The sequence below is a fragment of the Mastigoproctus giganteus genome, chromosome 1 (assembly GCF_048544385.1).
Source record: "Mastigoproctus giganteus isolate SK-2022 chromosome 1, ASM4854438v1, whole genome shotgun sequence".
Lineage (NCBI taxonomy): Eukaryota > Metazoa > Arthropoda > Arachnida > Uropygi > Thelyphonidae > Mastigoproctus > Mastigoproctus giganteus.
Window position 1 is genome coordinate 133,875,140 of NC_143575.1, and position 12,028 is coordinate 133,887,167.

At 39.3% G+C, this 12,028-nt stretch overlaps 1 protein-coding gene across 1 annotated transcript in view; it reads right to left on the reverse strand.

The window, feature by feature from the left end:
• The window catches only part of LOC150091147 (eukaryotic initiation factor 4A-I-like), a 260,943-nt gene that overhangs the window by 37,068 nt on the left and 211,847 nt on the right, over window positions 1–12,028 (reverse strand). The window lies entirely within an intron of this gene.

Sequence of the window (12,028 nt, forward strand, 5' to 3'; positions counted from 1 at the left end):
CAAATGAAGTTTAACATTGACAAATGTAAAGTACTACATATGGGAAACAGCAACCCCAGAGCAACGTATCAACTCTGTGGTACTACACTGACAGTGGTAGAGAATGAAAGGGACCTGGGGGTGGTGGTGCAGGCAGATATGAAGTTCTCTGAGCAGTGCAGATGAGCTGCAAGAGTAGCTCATGGTGTATTGTCAATGATATATAGGAATTTTTCTAGCAGGGATAAGGAGGTGATTATTCCCTTGTATAAGGCAATGGTCAGGCCACACCTAGAGTACTGTATACAGGCCAGGAGGCCTCATTTCAGGAAGGATGTAGAGCTGCTGGAACGAGTACAGAGAAGGGCAACTAGATTGGTGAATGGGACAAAGGGGTTCTCTTACGAAGAAAGGCTTAAGTTTTGCAAATTACAGTGTCTGGAAACTAGGCACCAGCGGGGTGATCTGATAGAGGTGTACAAAGCCTTGAATGGTTTGAGCATGCTCAATGCTGATGGGATTCTTCCTCTAGCTCAGAAAAACCACCTGAAAGGGCATAAATTCAAATTGAGGAAAGACAGATGTAGGATAGATGTGCGGAAATTTGCCTTTAGCCAGCGGGTGGTTGGTGGGTGGAACAGACTTCCATCCCTTGTCGTGGAAGTTGATAGCCTAAATAAGTTTAAGGCTCAGCTGGACAGGTATTTCGAACGAACAGAGGGGTGAAGTGGAAGTGGTTATTTTTATTTATTTATGTTACTTTTTTTTTTTTTGGCTGATGCTGCATAAGCTTGCTTTCTTGCATCAAATGCCTCTGCTAATGCTAATGCTAATGCTAAAACCCATCACAAAAGCGTTCAAAACTGATTCTTATAGCAGAACGGTAGCAAATATGATCTTTTTGAGAGTTAAAATAGCTTAGTTATATAGTGAAAAATTCAACTTCCGAGGTCTTGGAATGAATTACCAAAAAAAAACTGTTATTGGGTTAACATTGCGATATTTTCATGATACCTCCATTTATTCCTATGTCATAGATGCGAAATATATTCCTATGTTATAGATACAAAATATGTAATATTATTCCTATGTCATAGATGCAAAATATCAGGATTCGTGTCATAGTCTTTACAATGTGAAAATAATTTTCAAAAACAACCAGGGTAAGATGGCAGATGCTCAGTGAACTAGCAAGAGAAGGAAAACAAGTAACCTGAAACAAAACAAATGCAGAGTCGGCACTTATCTATTACCATGCCACTCTTCGAGGCAAAAACTACAGTTGCAAAGATGGGGACAGATTTTCGTGCAATTTCTGCAAGAAATCTAAAAAAAAAAAATTTAGAAAACACTGTAGTAAAACTTTGTGTATATTTAGGAAAGTAGAAAAAATTTCAGATTTTAATCACTGATTAATGGGTAATGTCTCAAGGATCACCTGTCAGGTGACCTGTTAAAAATGCTAGATCTTTGTTATTTTACCTTTTTAACTGTTTTAATATTTATTTCAACACTGGACTATTGGGATTTCTGAAAGTATAGCTTTCCTATCTTAAAATCTTTACCTAATTTTGCCTTCAATGGTCTACAGTTTCTAAACAAATTGAACAAGTAATAAATACACACAAATATGTTCTACTTTCACTGCTTTGCACAGGACTGGCATGATAAGACTATTACAATACAATACAATACAATATATAAAGATTGGTTATTATTAAATTAATAACCACTCTTATACCCTGTGAAAATTAATAATATAGTTTATTAGGCTGTTCGCCTACATTATTATAAACCAAGATGATGTGCTTCAGGCATCTTACCGATAGGCATCATACAATTTATGGTTCTAAAGTATTAAATTTTTTAAGTTTTGAATTGCCATTACAATAGATGGGAGCATTGTCAGCAGTTAAGAATTTAATCTCTTTTTCTGTTCCCCCAACAGCTTGGTCTGATGATGGGCATCATTAAGATACTCGAAATGTTGCTGTATTGTATAGGCAAACAGCCTAATAAACTGTATTATTAATTTTAACGTGATATAAGAGTGATTTTAATTTAATAATAACCTTAATGGAAAACAACCATGTAGTGACCTTCCCTAACTACATATAAAGATTGGATAATACTGGAAAACACACTTGATTCTAAATAATATAGATGTATGCATGTTCTAAAGGAAATGGAAATTTCCACTCTTTCAAAGAATTTGATTTAGCATTAAAAGCAGTAACTTTGTGAGCAAATTCTAGAGTATATCTCTGGTGCAGACTCAATGTTCTCTGAACATTCAGTTTGCACCAGAGACATACTCTAGTAATTTCACATTTGTCTATATCCAATTGACAGATTTGGAGGGAGGATGGATAGTCAGCCTAGAAGAGGGAGAAATCTCATTCTGTGATATTACTCAATGAGTTGGAGAAGAGGTGTCAACAGTTCATCAATGTTGGACACAATGAGAAAAGAAAGGACAGGTTTGAAGACTAAGTAGACTTCCAGAATCACACACACACACAAAAAGAGAGAGAGAGAGAGAGAGAGAGAAGAGGGGGTGGGAAAGCAGTGTATCTAATGGATGTCTTTGGCAAACAAGTCAGTCGCATCTCAAATCAAGTGCCACGTGCCCCACATAATCCCTTAAGACTAGCGTTTCTCAAACTGTGTTCCACGAAAAATTGTAATTAAAAATAAATAAATTTTGCATATTTGCAGCATTATAATATTTAATATAATTTTTTCCCCCAGTTATTAATATACTACCATAGACTAATAATCAAATAGACAGTGGAACACTTTATTTTGGCAGACTTTGCACAGAGAAGTATGCTTGTAAAAAAGAACTTTAAAACGATGTACTTCTAGTAGTGCAACTGTCGTCAATGAAAACGAACACAACATTTTCACACCTCCAAGTGAGAATGAACAATCGCAGCCTTTTGTTCCCCAAAAATCCGAATTGAAAAAACAGGAACCAACTAATAAAAGACCAAAACGAAAGTATGAGTTATTTGAATTTCAGCTTTACATGTGTTGGAAATAAAGATGCTCCTGACCCACAATGCGTCATACGTAATAAAATATTAACGAACATTTCTTTGGCTCCCGCTAAATTTGTGTTTCGTAAGTGTTCCGTGAATATGTTGTGAGATGAAGTGTTCCTTGACTAAAAAAGCTTGGGAAATACTGCCTTAGACAGTTCACAATTATTTAACTGAGGTTGAGGCTGCTCGCATTGCTTCCCCCGACTGCTCTTTTCTCATTGTGGGATTGAGTCCTCTTCACCTACAAGGACTAATCCCTTCATACTTGTCTGTGGGTTATATAAGGATTTAACCAAGGTACACATTTTAGAGGATATTTTCAATAAAAAGTCTTAGAGACTTTAATTTCATCACAAAAGATATAACACTTCACTTTACTACAAATGCTAAAAATTGTACTCACTGGGGTTTATCCACCTGTCCTCACAGAATTTATAAAGCGACTGTGACCCTACTGAACCATATATCGGTTGGATGCACACAAACCCAGAACTTTTTTTGCAGTTACCAAGTGCTATATTAGCATTATCATTAGTTGAGGCATATGATGCAAGAGCTAATACAGCATCAGCAAAAAAAAAAAAAAAAAACCTTCCCATTTCGCCCATCCTTTCACTCCAAATGTTTGTCTAGTTCAGCTTAAATTTATTTAAGCTGTCAACTTCTAAAATGACAGATGGAAGTTTGTTCCAGTAATCAACCACACGCTGGCTAAAAGCAAATTTTTCACATATCTATTCTACAACTGTCTCTCCTCAATTTGAATTAATATTAACAATAACATTAATTTATAAATCAGCATCTGGCTGCTGCTCATGAAAAGGATATGTTTATGGAGAATATCCAAATAAATGTGCTGATCCTTGCTGTGCAAATTGGTGTGGCAGAAATCAACTCAAAACACTTAATAAGTGATTCCAAATGCCCACAGTTATATCAGTGAATTGCTATATTGTTTCTTCAATATTGACTAATTCATATAGAAGAAACATTTCAGCAAATATTGACATTAATGACAGTTAATAATACCAATATTTGCTTAAGTGATCATATTGCGATTAACTTTTCTGTTACTTGCTGTGCACAAATATATACTCTTTCATTACAGGATCTTAGGGTTGAGCTGCATTATGTGGTTTGATTTTTTTTTTTTTTTTTTTTTTTTTATGTGAACCCCAAACACGAGAGGTATTAGAACCTATAGTACTTAGTACCGTGCATGGGTTGGAGGTTGAGAAGACGAAAGAAGATATTTGTTGACATTGGACTTGAACTTCTGTAGATTGTAATTTTCAGGAAATACGTATGAAGGAAGGTTGTTCCAGAAAACGGCAGTTGAATGAATAAATGAGGAAGATGAAAAGTTGGTTCTGTGGGTTTGAAGTTGGACAGTAAATGGATGTTGGCTGGTGGCGGCACGTGTTCGGACTGTTTTGAAAGAGAGAGCGGGAATTATAGAAGCCAATTCAGAAGAACAGTGCCCATGGAAATATCTGTAGAAGAGGCATGCAGCAGAAACAGTACGTCTATGAGAAAGCGAGTGGAGAGACTCTGTTAGAGATGAATCATTAATTAACCTAACTGCCCTCTTCTGAATGGAATCAAGAAGCCTGAGAGAGGTTTTGGGGGCACCACCCCAAATGTGGGAACAATATTCCATGGCAGGGCGGATTTGCGATTTATACAGAGTGAGCAGCTGTTTGGAAGAAAAGTAACGCCGAGAGCGAAAGAGAAAACCAAGTTTTTTAGATGCAGAGGAAGCAATATTTGTAATGTGCTTGTGCCAAGAGAGATTAGAAGTCAGGGTAATCCCCAAAAGAGATATATCCTTTTGCCTAGAAATTGGAGTGTCACTAAAGATAAGCATAGGAGCAGAAGAATCCTTTTTGCGAGATATAAGACAAGACTGAGTTTTAGAAGGGTTGAAATCAACTAAGTTGTCTTTGCCCCACTGGAGAATTACCTGAAGATCGGCATTTAAGGAATTGGTAGCAGATTTTCGAGAAGTTGAAGCTGATTGAGCAGGGCAAGGTTTCTCAAAATGGAAAGTTGAATGCAATGTGCTATCATCGGCAAAACTATGGATAGGATTTCCAGTCAATGGAAGAAGGTCATTGATATACAAGAGGAAAAGAGTGGGGGAAAGAACTGAACCTTGGGGGACACCGGCATTAGTGGAGAAGTTAGAAGACAGAGAGCCATCTACCATCACCCTCAGTGAGCGATCAGAGAGAAAACTGGATAACCAATTACTAAAAACAGTTGGCAAACCATAAGATGGAAGCTTGTTTAGAAGACCTTTATGCCAAACACGATCGAAAGCCTTTGAGATGTCAAGAGCAACTGCTTGTGTTTCACCGAACCTTTCCATTGAAGTAGTCCATAAATGGGTAACATAAGCCAGAATATCACCAGTGGATCGACACCGACGGAATCCATACTGGCGATCGTTGATCAGACGGAAGGTTTCTAGGTAGTTTAAGAGTTGGCGGTTAATTGATTTCTCCATTACTTTAGAAAGAGTAGAAGTAATTGCAATGGGACGATAATTGGATGGGAGGGATTTGTCACCCTTTTTAGGAACTGGCTGGATATGAGCAAATTTCCAAGCAGAAGGAAAAACACCTTTGGAATAAGAAAGTGAAAAAAGGCGGCAAAGAATAGGAGTAAGTTCAGGAGCACAGGTTTTGAGAACAAGTGGAGAAATACCATCAGGACCTGGAGCTTTCTTAGCATCAAGATTCATCAAAATCCTTCTGATATCCTTTTGACGGAAGACCACAGGAGGCATTGAATGGACCGTGTTGGGAATGGTGGGAGGTGTTTTACCAAGTTCATTAATACATGAGCTGGAAGAAAAATGGGATGCTAGCAGGTCAGCTTTATCCTTGGCTGAAGTGACAACAGAACCATCTGGTTTGGACAGAGGTGGGAGCAGAGATGGGCAAAAGTTGCGGCCAATAGCTTTGGCAAGAGACCAGAATGCTCGGCTACCATTAGGGCAAGAAGCAAGTTTTCTACTCTTAGCCTGTTCAAACTCTAGTTTGGACTGATTAATAACTGCTTTACAATTGTTGTGAGCTTTGGTGTAGGCAGAAAATGAAACTGAAGAATTAGAAACAAGCCAATTACGATAGGCAACATTCTTCTCTTGAACAGCCTTAGCACATTTATTGGAAAACCAAGGTTTAGATAAAGGACGAGATTTTAAAGTGGAGTGTGGGATAAAGGATTCCATTCCTGCAAGAATAATTTCACTGACACGATCTGAGCAAACGTTGACATCAGGAGTTTTGAAACAGTAATCCGACCAAGGAAAAGAAGAAAAGAAGTCTCGCAGGTCATCCCATTTTGCATTCTTGTAATGCCAAACAACACGAGGTTGGGAATAGCCATGAGATAAAGGTTCCATTGGAGAAGAGACAATCACCAAGTTGTGATCTGAAGTGCCTAAAGGACCTCTCACTTCGACCGTGTACTTAGAAGGGTTGTTTGTGAGAAAAAGATCAAGCGTATTGGCTGTATGATTCGGATTGTCCGGTATTCTTGTAGGTAAATGAACAATCTGTGCTAGGTCATTAGTAATTGCAAAAGCCTCAGCATCTCGACCTGCTGGGTCGGTGTGACTAGAAAACGGAAGCCAGCTGGAGTTGTGAACATTAAAATCACCAAGGAAAATTACCTCACTGTTAGGAAAGTTGGACTGGAGAAAGTCAAGTTGCAACGAGAGGAAGTCAAAGAGCTCCAAGTGATTAGTGGAGTTGGGAGAACGGTAGAGACAACAGATGAATTTGACACAATGAGGTAGAGAGATTTTAAGCCAGAGAAGATCAAAGAGAGGAGATTCCAAATTGCCAAGTCTCTGACAGGGAATATCAGAACGGACATATGCACAAGTACCACCTTTGAGGCGAAAGGAATCATACAGCGAATAATTTGGGCATCTGAGATGAACAGTAGTTGAATCAACCGATAACTGAGATTCTGTCAGAAAAAGTACATGGGGTTTGGCAGACTGCAAGTGGAAATGGACATCGTTGAGATTAGAATTGAGACCATGTATATTTGTGAAATGAATTAGGAAATCCTTGGGAGGTTTAGATCTTTTCGCAGATAAGCTTGTTCTATTAGTTTGACAATTCATGGTGTATTCAATAGTAAGAAAAAGTGGGTGGGACATGCTGTATGAAGTAATGAAATTTTTGGATATGGCGTACATGTGGGAAGAATATACCCAGATCCTTGACATAACGTGGCCTCGACAATGCTCCCCGCATACACACTACTCGGACTCCCTCCAGTCACTATCTGGCAGAGTAGAGGTAGCAAGATTATACACTAGCTGATCCGGAAGCCTCCTAGAGAGTTACCAATAGGTTCGGTCCGGTGTACTAACTAGCGGCCGGCCTGCGAAAACCGTTTTAGAGCTGTACCCTCGAAATGTAAGGAATATTGGATCTCGCCACAACGTTCATCATAACCTCAAAAGTCATCAATCATACTGCATGATGGAAGAGATAGGGAAGGGTTGACCGGAACTTAGCTCTAGAGACTAAACATGGGTTCCACCACTTCAAGCCTCCAATAAGCAAAGTGGTGGTATTTCACCGGTTGATGAGAGTCATCTACCACCTAGTACTGCCTGGTAACATAGAGGGGCGGCATTCCTCCATGTGGTGTGGGCGCCACACCTCGACCCCTGCTTACGTTGGTTCACACCTGGGTGGTCACCCACCATGTGCTTGTGCATGGAGGTTATACCCAGGATTACTAACAGTCCCACCATCGTGAAGGTGCAAGCAGAGGATTTGGTTGTCACAGACCGTCCGGACTTCGCCGAAATTGGGTCCACTTGACTTGAGTGTCACCCGAATATCAGTTCCATCAGCGTTTTAGACTCCCAGGTAGCAAGTACAGCTTGTCTGGCGTATCTGAGAGAATGTCTGTGACAACCTCAAGGACACAATTGATTATTCATCAACAGTGATTTCCCACTTGAAACCATAAGATTCACTTGCCAGTTCACAGCCTTCTGATTTAACTTTCTATGTTGATGATGATTGCCATGACTGTAATAAAGCAGTCAAAAAGAAAAAATTCCTCTCAATTCCACTACTAGGGGGGAATCAAGAACTTTGTCCCATAAGGTGAATCATGCTAGGTATAATTACCAACGAAATTAAAAAAGCTGGCTGCTTCCTAACATTCAAAGGCTTAAAGCATATGAGACACGCAAAAGACAATATGTTGAGACTAACATTAATTGTAAAATTAAATCATAGAAGATCTGGTTATATCTACCAAAACAATCATTACGGTGGGCCTTGTTTATCACAGTGATCAGAACAAGTTCCATTCTTTTACTGTTTATTGTTCCTTACCTGCAAATAGTACCAAGACTCTTACCTGAAAGGATGCCATTAATACCATTTGGCCACTGCTTCCCTTTGATCATCCAGAGGATGATTTCCCAGTCCATCTTCAAATAAGATTTCTCAATCACTCCTATACAACCACTACAGAATCTTAGCCATTTACACAATTAGAAGTGGACACTGCCATCCTAAAAATTTATAATTCTGGATGTCCAGACCTTGTTCTCCTTGAAGTAATCTCTATTAAGCAGTTTCACAAGTGTTGTCCGTGGTTCTTCTGACTCTGTTCAACAAATATTTCAGTAAAAGTACTTTTACTTTTCTTTGGAATAAAGCCCTCCTTAATTAATTCTTAAACCCTCCAAAATCCTGAATGGTAAATCTTTTACCCTATTGCATTGTTATCTCATTCAGCCAAAACCATTCAAGGATTGATTGCCAAAGGGTCACTTCCCTTTTTACTAACCTCCTGTTTCAGCTGATCAATACAGTTTCCAACTTGTATGAGGTATTAGGAAGCACTCGTTGAATTCCTCTGTTAAATTCATTCTGCAAACTCTATATGTCCTTGCAATCTTTTTAATTTCTCCGTGGCTTTTGAGATCTGTTATAGTGGTCTAGTCTATTTGCATGATTACATCTTGCTGACTGTCCTCTATTTCCATGCAACATTCAAAGAATTTTAGTATGAAAATCATAGTTTATTATTTTTGACTAACTCCATTTCCCACTCTGTCATCAGGGGCTATCCTCGGGGCTCTGTTTTGGGACCAATCATAAGGAACACTGTTCTTGATGAGTGTTTACTTAAATACAATTCTTTTCACTGCCAAATTGGCTTTTGCAGATGATCTCACACTATTGATTGAGGGTAATTCCCCTGCCTCTCTTGAAACACCTATCAATAACTTAACCATATCCTCTGCTAGAACTAAGATGATGCTGGTTTGCTTAACATTTCACATCCACTTATTGTCAAACTTCAAAACAACTGTGGCCTGATCATCAACAGCAAGTTGATCAGTTGATGATTCACTAAACACTTGGAACATCTTTCAGATAACATCAGAGAACATACTTTCTCACTTTTGCATCTCTCCAGTCTTGGGGAATCAATTATTATTGGCTATGGGTGTATTATAAAGATGTGTTTTCGCAGATATATCCTATGGTGCAGGCCCCTGGTTCTAGCATGTTAAAAGTGAGTCTAAATTATATTCCATTCAATGTCAAATGTTTTAGTAGATGACAGCCTGCAGGACCATGTCTACACCTGCCTTGCAGGTACTTAATAGCTATCCACCCATCAATCTATTTCTTCTGTACTGAGGCTTGTGTTTCTGTATAATGGATTCTATCACTGTGACCTCTAAAAGAATTACCAACAATGTCACTTTGGATCCCAAGGTGGAGAAAATATGGTGTTGGAATCTTGCTAGCCTCCCAAGACAGGATTTACTAGCACTCACAGATTTAGACGCTTTTGTAGGAGTCAGGTACTTTATTCATCTTATCACTTGGTAGGACAGCATATGTGCACATCTGCTGTCCTACCTTGTGGTCTGCCTTCTTGTGGAGTGGAGTGGAGTGGTATGGAAAAGCTGTCTTCCTGGTGATTACTGCTTCCCGGTAGCAAAGAGGATGTATGTGCAGTGTGGGGCATAACACCACATACATCACAAATTTCTAGTGTAATTGTGTCTGGTCACTATCAAATTTAACACAAGAACAAACCAAAGTAAATGCTAAATACAGTAGTTATCCTTTTCTAGCAAAAAGGAGTAATGTTATGACTAATGGCTACTTTCCTACTCACACACTAGCAGGGCTTTTGTGGATTTATTGGATGATTGTTTTCTACATCAGCATGTTCGAGAGGCAATTAGAGGGAGTAATACTCTTGATTTGATTATCAGCAGTGATTCTTCATGCATTAAGAATCTGCAGATAAATGAACCACTAGGTGGCAGTGATCACAGTGTGCTGAAGTGGGATTTACTGAAAGAGGTAACTACCATTAGGGGTAAAGGGAAGGGTTATTGCTTCCGTAAAGGCGACTACGATGGACTGAGACAGTATTTAAATTCTATACAGTGGGACCAACTGATGATGTTACCAACAGCAAACTCAAAATGGGAAGCATTCAAAGAACTTATCTTGGAAGCTACTAGGCTTTACATACCAACAAAGAAATATTGTTCAAGGTTTAGGCCAAAATGGATGTCAGATGAACTAATGAGGCATATGGCAGAGAAGAAAAATGCATGGGATACTTACAAATTAACACATGACACAGAAGCCTATGATAGATACAAGTTGATATGCAACCAGGTTACAAAGGAGGTTAGGCAGGCGAAGGCAGATTACGAGAATTCCTTGGCAAGGGATGCAAAGAAAAACAGCAAAGAGTTCTTTACTTATGTAAACTCTAGAAGGAAGGGGATGAATCAGATTGGTCCACTTGATATTGATGGGTCAACTGTTGATGATCCTGCTCAGGTAGCTAACAAACTAAATGAATATTTTGCATCGACATTCACACATGAGGAGTTATTCAGCAAGGGGAATGCCAGAGGTGTATTCAACTCTAGCAGTAAGCTACAGAATCTTGAAATAACTGGGAGTAAAGTGGAGGAGAAACTGTTGAAGATAAACACAAGAAAGGCACCCGGGTGGATGGGATCTATCCAGTTATATTAAAGGAGGCAGCAAAGGAGGTAAGCAAACCCTTAGCCATAATTATGAGAGCTTCCTTGGACTCAGGGGAGGTACCCATAGACTGGAAATGTGCAAATGTGACCCCAATTCACAAAGGAGGATCAAAGGCTGACACAAGTAATTATAGACCTGTGAGCTTAACTTCTGTTCCCGGAAAATTAATGGAGGCACTGGTTAAAGAAGCACTGCAGGATCATTTAGACAAGACTTCAGTTATAGCTCAGACACAGCATGGTTTTGTTAAGGGGAAGTCTTGCCTGACCAACTTGATTGGATACTATGATGCAGTCACAAAAGAACTGGATGCAGGGAATAACTTTGATATTATATACTTGGATCTTAGAAAGGCTTTTGATACTGTTGCACATGGAAGACTGCTGCACAAATTGGAGCAGTGTGGCATTGGAGGCAAATTGCTGCTATGGATAAAGGGGTGGTTGAGGGGGAGAAGACAGAGAGTGGTAATCAATGGACACTGCTCATTGTGGACTAATGTTATTAGTGGAGTCCCTCAGGGCTCAGTGTTGGGTCCATTATTGTTTTCTGTATTTATAAATGATATTGATGATGGTATATCAAGCTTAATGTCCAAGTTTGCAGATGATACAAAGGTTGGCAGGGTTGTCAAGGACACTACTGACACTATGCTGCTGCAACAGGATCTGGAAAGGTTGAGCAGATGGGCTGAGAGGTGGCAAATGAAGTTTAACATTGACAAATGTAAAGTACTACACATGGGAAACAGCAACCCCAGAGCAACGTATCAACTCTGTGGTACTACACTGACAGTGGTAGAGAATGAAAGGGACTTGGGGGTGATTGTGCAGGCAGATATGAAGTTCTCTGAGCAGTGCAGACGGTCCGCAAGAGTTGCTCATGGTGTATTGTCAATGATATACAGGAATTTTT